This window comes from Bos indicus x Bos taurus, chromosome 6 (assembly GCF_003369695.1).
Source record: "Bos indicus x Bos taurus breed Angus x Brahman F1 hybrid chromosome 6, Bos_hybrid_MaternalHap_v2.0, whole genome shotgun sequence".
In the NCBI taxonomy this organism is placed as follows: Eukaryota; Metazoa; Chordata; class Mammalia; order Artiodactyla; family Bovidae; genus Bos; species Bos indicus x Bos taurus.
Genome location: NC_040081.1, coordinates 116,717,074 through 116,723,152, shown reverse-complemented (window position 1 = coordinate 116,723,152; position 6,079 = coordinate 116,717,074). Strand labels below are relative to the sequence as shown.

Below are 6,079 nucleotides of genomic sequence, written 5' to 3'. Positions count from 1 at the left end.
CTGCGCGCCACAGCCTGCCGCTCCCGCCAACAGGCGCCCGTGAGGCACCGAAGCAGGAGGGGACGGGGTGAGGATTCCACTTTCCGTCTGCGGGTTGTCTCGGCCGCACTCACTCCAGCGCTGCGGCGCGTGGTACTCCCGGACCCGTGTGGGCCCCCCGGCGGCGCCGAGGTGGGCGCCGAGGCTGCCGAGTCTCAGGGACCCTCCCGGGGGCCGTGGCCTCACAGGAGGCAGTGCCCGGGCGAAGGGTGGAGGTGGCCACAGGGAGGCGGGACGTGTGCCGGCCTTGAGCGCGCTGCGCTGAGCTGACCGGTCACGAGGCCCTTGTTCTGTGGTGGTGGTGGTGGGGAAGGCTGAGGGGCCTTGAGGGCTGCAGACTGGAGGTGGGAGAGGAGAGGCCCTGGGCCATGAGGGACCAGTGGGGTCAGAGGAACAGGAGGTGAGGGGCCGGGAACCCTGGGGTGGGGTTCTAAAAGATCAGTGGGCCAGGACAGGGTGACAGGAGGGCTTGGTGGATCAGGGCAGGGTGTCACTGGGGCCCAGGACCAGCTGACCTGGTCACATGGTGAAGATGGGCCAGGCGGGGCCAGGGCCTTGCTTGCCTCTGGCATGGGCATATGGAAAGTCTTGACCTAAAAAAGATTGTTTCCTATTTACAAAGAGATAGGAGAGCTGATGGAAAGGACTGTTCTATTTTTTGTAGCTTCTAAGGAACTTGTAGGAGAAGGCAATGGCACCCCACTCTTGCCTGGAAAATCCCAGGGACGGAGGAGCCTGGTAGGCTGCAGTCCATGGGGTTGCTAAGAGTCAGACATGACTGAGCGACTTCACTTTCACTTTTCACTTAGATGCATTGGAGAAGGAAATGGCAAACCACTCCAGTGTTCTTGCCTGGAGAATCCCAGGGACAGGGGAGCCTGATGGGCTGCCGTCTATGGGGTTGCACAGAGTCGGACACGACTGAAGTGACTTAGCAAGGAACTTGTAATTAATTTAGAATTTAGAGAAGGACTTCCCTGAGCATCTAGTGGTTTAGACTCTGGGCTTCCAGTGCAGGTGATGTGGGTTCCATGCCCAGTTGGGGAACCAAGATTCCACATGCTGTGCAGTCCAAAGGAAAAAGAAAATTAGAGAAAATGAAGGGAAGCTACCTTCATATTATTTCACACCTCATGGAATGCCCCATGCTCTCCATGGAAGAGCCGTTTCCATCACCCTGATCCAGGTGGAGGGGGATCAGGTGGGACCTGCGGAACAAACTTAGTTCAGAGGAAGTCTGTGCAAAAGGAGAAAAGTGGCCTTCTTTCAGGGAAACAGGAAGACTCAGAGATTCAGGATGACTCTGACTGGAGTGGTTTAGGGAAAATATGTACCCCTCTGTCCCAGGCTGCAGCTGGGAGCGTCCTGTGGCCATTGGACCTTGAAATGGGACTGGGTCCAAGTTCAGATGTGCTTTGATTGCAAAATACACCTGAGTTTCCAAGACTTATCAAGAAAGAAAAGTAAACTATCTCATTCGTCATTTTGTATTGATTACATGTTAAAATGGTAATGTATTTGATGTACTGGGTAAGTATATGTCACTAGGGTTAATTTTACTCTTTAAAAAACCTTGTTTAATGTGGCAACCAGAAAACTTTAAATTTACGTATATGGTTCACATTTTATTTCTATTGGACAGGGCTGATCTAGTCCAAATTTAAAAACAGGGTCATGTGTTTATTCTGTCAAACTCAGAAGCTGTATTGTTAAAATGACATTTTATCAGTGTTGTTCAGTCTGTCGGTCATGACTGGACTCTGTGACCCCATGGACTGCAGCACACCAGGCTTCCCTGACCTTCACCAACACCCAGAGCTTGCTCAAACTCATGTCCATTGAGTCGGCGATGCCATCCAACCATCTCATCCACTGTTGTCTCCTTCTCCTGCCCTCAATCTTTTCCAGCATCAGAGGCTTCCAGTGAGTCGGCTCTTCGCTTCAGGTGGCCAAAGTAGTGGAGCTTCAGCGTAAGTCTTTCCACTGAATATTCAGGGTTGATTTCCTTTAGGATTGACTGGTTTGATCTCCTTGCAGTCCAAGGGACTCTCAAGAGTCTTCTCCAACACCACAGTTTGAAAGCATCAATTCTTCGGCGCTCAGCCTTCTTTGTAGGCCAGCTCTCACATTCATACGTGACTGTTGGACATTTTATCAGTGTTACAATGCTATAACATCAGTTCCAACCTTAGATATCTTTGAAATCAGACAATAATGACACTTACGAATATATTTTATTAACTCAAACATTATGCAAGGTAGAAGGTAATTATTTGCTTTTATTTTTTTATTTTTATACAAGTTTCTTAGCTATGAAGAAGTCTTTAAGGGACTTCATTTGGAAAATTCCAACTGAGATAAAGATTAATGTTTGTGTAAATGCCCACCATAAGACGTTGCTGTTTGTATCTTCACTGGTCATTCGAAATTTTTCTTCACGGTCCTATATAGAAGAGAAATATGCAGGTTAGGTTTCTTAGGGTGCTTCATGCATGAATTTGAGGGGAAGGTGCTGTATACATTCAAGGTACTTAATGTCACTCAGGTAATATCTTATGCCAAAGAGCAGTGTCTGATTTTTCTAAGTTAAGGTGTGTTTTTAGCCAAAGATAAGGAGGAGGCGTCATATTTTGGTGTAAAATATCAAGTACTTGATCTGTTACTTCATATGTTTTATTTGTTAGCATCAAAGTGTATGTTACCTAGTTGATACTTTTTTTTATCATTCCAGTTCTTACTTTACTTTAAGCTGGGCACTGGGCTCATTTTATTTTCCAGATAAGGAAGCTGAAGCTTAGAGACAACAGAAGGTTAGTGAGTGGGGGCAGATTCAGGCCCACATCCAACCTGGGTCCGCTGAACACAGTGACCTGGGAAACACATAACGTCACAGGAACAAAATAATGCTGTAGAAAGTGGGCACCCTCGACTGCAGATGCACAGGGTGTGTTGGACTGCTAAGTCGCTTTAGTCGTGTCCGACTGTGCGATCCCATAGACGGCAGCCCACCAGGCTCCCCTGTCCCTGGGATTCTCCAGGCAAGAACACTGGAGTGAGTTGCCATTTCCTTCTCCAGTGCAGGACAGTGAAAAGTGAAAGGGAAGTCGCTCAGTCGTGTCCGAGGCTTAGCGACCCCACGGACTGCAGCCTACCAGGCTCCTCCATCCATGGGATTTTCCAGGCAAGAGTACTGGAGTGGGGTGCCATCGCCTTCTCCGGGGTGTGTTGGAAGCCCTTATATATTCATCTGTGAGCTCACAGCCCTGAGGCAAGCGAGCCGCAGTCCCTTTCCTAGAGGAGCTCACAGGCCAGCAGACGGCGGAAGAGCACGCCCACCAGCCCTGCACATCCACACAGCCCTGGATAAACCCAGGAAACAGGCAGCTTACTCTTTCCCTGGTTCTGGGGCTTAGTCAAGAATCATGTTCCTGGCAGGAAGAGGGATTGTAAGCTGATTAGGCAGACTGACCCTTTGATAGTTCTGTTCTTTGACTATTTGCTCAATTTGCTCGATTAGATGTTCAAGCTTGAAGCTAACTTCATTAACTTTGTCCTTTGCTTGAGTAATGGCTGCATCAAGGTCATGTTCTCCGACTCGAATATCTAAGTGGATCCGCTGTACAAACAGTAAAAGGGAAGAAACATGTTTTCCTGTAGCTGCTCGTTTTCCTTACTTTGCCCTCATTGTGTCCTACCAGTCCTTCCTTTTTCTCCACCCCCAGCCCCCGCCACCTTTCTGAGAGTAAACACTCCTTCGTTCTCTTATTGCCTCCCCGCCGCTCCATTCCAGGTTATACTCGGGAGTCTTTCATTGTCACAAGAATGCCTTAAATGGCACCTGCTGCCCTGAAAGAGCAACTGCAGCTTCCTGAGCTGCGTCCTCTAGACTTCCGGGCACATGCCTTTGGCCCTGAGACAGTTTGATTACTCTCAGGAAAAGGTGCTCTGCATGTAACTAAATTTCTGATGCCTCAGAACCTTTAGAAAATATCCAATCACCATCTACCGTGTAAGAGTTCCATTTATTGGGATTCCATTATTAATTCACCCTTCAGCCTTCAATTGTTTTCAAGCCTGAATAATCACAGTTCTCTCAACCTTCCCTCCCAGTTCTCATTTTTCAAGCCCTTTAATCAACTTCGTGGCTCTGCTTTGAACCCCTTCCAAGCTCTCCAGCTCCCTCTTTAGTTGCTGTGCTGAGATCTGGGTGCAGGACTTTAATATGGCCTGGGCATAATGGTTCTGCATATCATTGTCACGCCCGAGTAATGCTGACGCTGTTCATTTGCAAGGACACGGGGGCATTTACTTACCAGCTTACTCCCTCCAAATGACACAAGCCTTGTAGAATTAGATTGTAAGCAAATGATGTGTTCACCAGGTGAATGTGAAGTGAAATAGAATGTTCCTTGTGGGCCATATAACTTTGACAATAATACCTAGGATTAAGGATTTCCATAGTGTAAGTTCATTATTCTCTATACTCCATTAAAAAAATAAACCATCCCTATGTAATCTAGTGAAATTTGTGCCGTTCTTAAAGAAGAAATCAAATTACCGATAACATGAAAAATATTCAGTCTTCCTCCCAATCAATGAAGTACAAACCACCGTTAGATATTCCTTGTTATCAGATTGGCAAAGACTTAAAAGCATCTGGGGTGGGGATAGTATTGAGAAATGCTGCCTCTGAACACTGTTTTGAGAATGTACATTGAACAGCCATTTCAGAGAATGGTTTGGTAGTACATATGAAAAGTTAAAGTGTATCTAACCATTGACCCAGCAGAGCTACCTATAGAAGTTTATCCTATGGAAATGCTCAAGTAGACAAAGTTATATGTAAAAGCTATTCAGTGTAATGGTATTTATTTTAGTTTGCATTTCTGAAATAACTAATGGATTTCAGTAGGGACTCATTAAGTTTCAGATCAGTTCAGTCGCTCAGTCATGTCCGACTCTTTGCGACCCCATGAATCTCAGCACGCCAGGCCTCCCTGTCCATCACCAACTCCTGGAGTTCACTCAGACTCACGTCCATCGAGTCAGTGATGCCATCCAGCCATCTCATCCTCTGTCGTCCCCTTCTCCTCCTGCCCCCAATCCCTCCCAGCATCAGAGTCTTTTCCAATGAGTCAACTCTTTGCATGAGGTGGCCAAAGTACTGGAGTTTCAGCTTCAGCATCATTCCCTCCAAAGAAATCCCAGGGCTGATCTTTAGAATGGACTGGTTGTATCTCCTTGCAGTCCAAGGGATTCTCAAGAGTCTTCTCCAACACCACAGTTCAAAAGCATCAATTCTTTGGTGCTCAGCTTTCTTCACAGTCCAATTCTCACATCCATACATGACCACTGGAAAAAAAACATAGCCTTGACTAGACGGATCTTTGTTGGCAAAGTAATGTCTCTGCTTTTCAATATGTTATCTAGGTTGGTCATAACTTTTCTTCCAAGGAGTAAGCGTCTTTTAATTTCATGGCCGCAATCACCATCTGCAGTGATTTTGGAGCCCAAAAAAATGAAGTCTGACACTGATTCCACTGTTTGCCCATCTATTTCCCATGAAGTGATGGGACTGGATGCCATGATCTTCGTTTTCTGAATGTTGAGCTTTAAGCCAACTTTTTCGCTCTCCACTTTCACTTTCATCAAGAGGCTTTTTAGTTCCTCTTCACTTTCTGCCATAAAGGTGATGTCATCTGCATATCTGAGGTTATTAATATTTCTCCTAGCAATCTTGATTCCAACTTGTGCTTCTTCCAGCCCAGCGTTTCTCATGATGTACTCTGCATAGAAGTTAAGTAAGCAGGGTGACAATATACAGCCTTGATGTACTCCTTTTCCTATGTGGAACCAGTCTTTTGTTCCATGTCCAGTTCTAACTGTTGCTACCTGACCTGCATATAGGTTTCTACTACTGCAGGCAGGAATCCCTTAGAAGAAATGGAGTAGCCATCATTGTCAACAAAAGAGTCCAAAATGTAGTACTTGGATGCAATCTTAAAAATGACAGAATGATCTCTGTTCATTTCCAAGGCAA

General features: G+C 46.3%; 1 long non-coding RNA gene across 1 annotated transcript; it reads right to left on the bottom strand.

Annotated features, from left to right (window-relative positions):
* Positions 1-2,256: 2,256 nt before the first annotated feature.
* On the bottom strand, positions 2,257-5,000 carry LOC113894589. Its single transcript, XR_003511625.1, has 3 exons — positions 4,353-5,000; positions 3,509-3,655; positions 2,257-2,482 (listed from the first exon to the last, which is right to left on the bottom strand). It is a non-coding gene; the product is annotated as an uncharacterized LOC113894589 (long non-coding RNA).
* Positions 5,001-6,079: the final 1,079 nt, after the last annotated feature.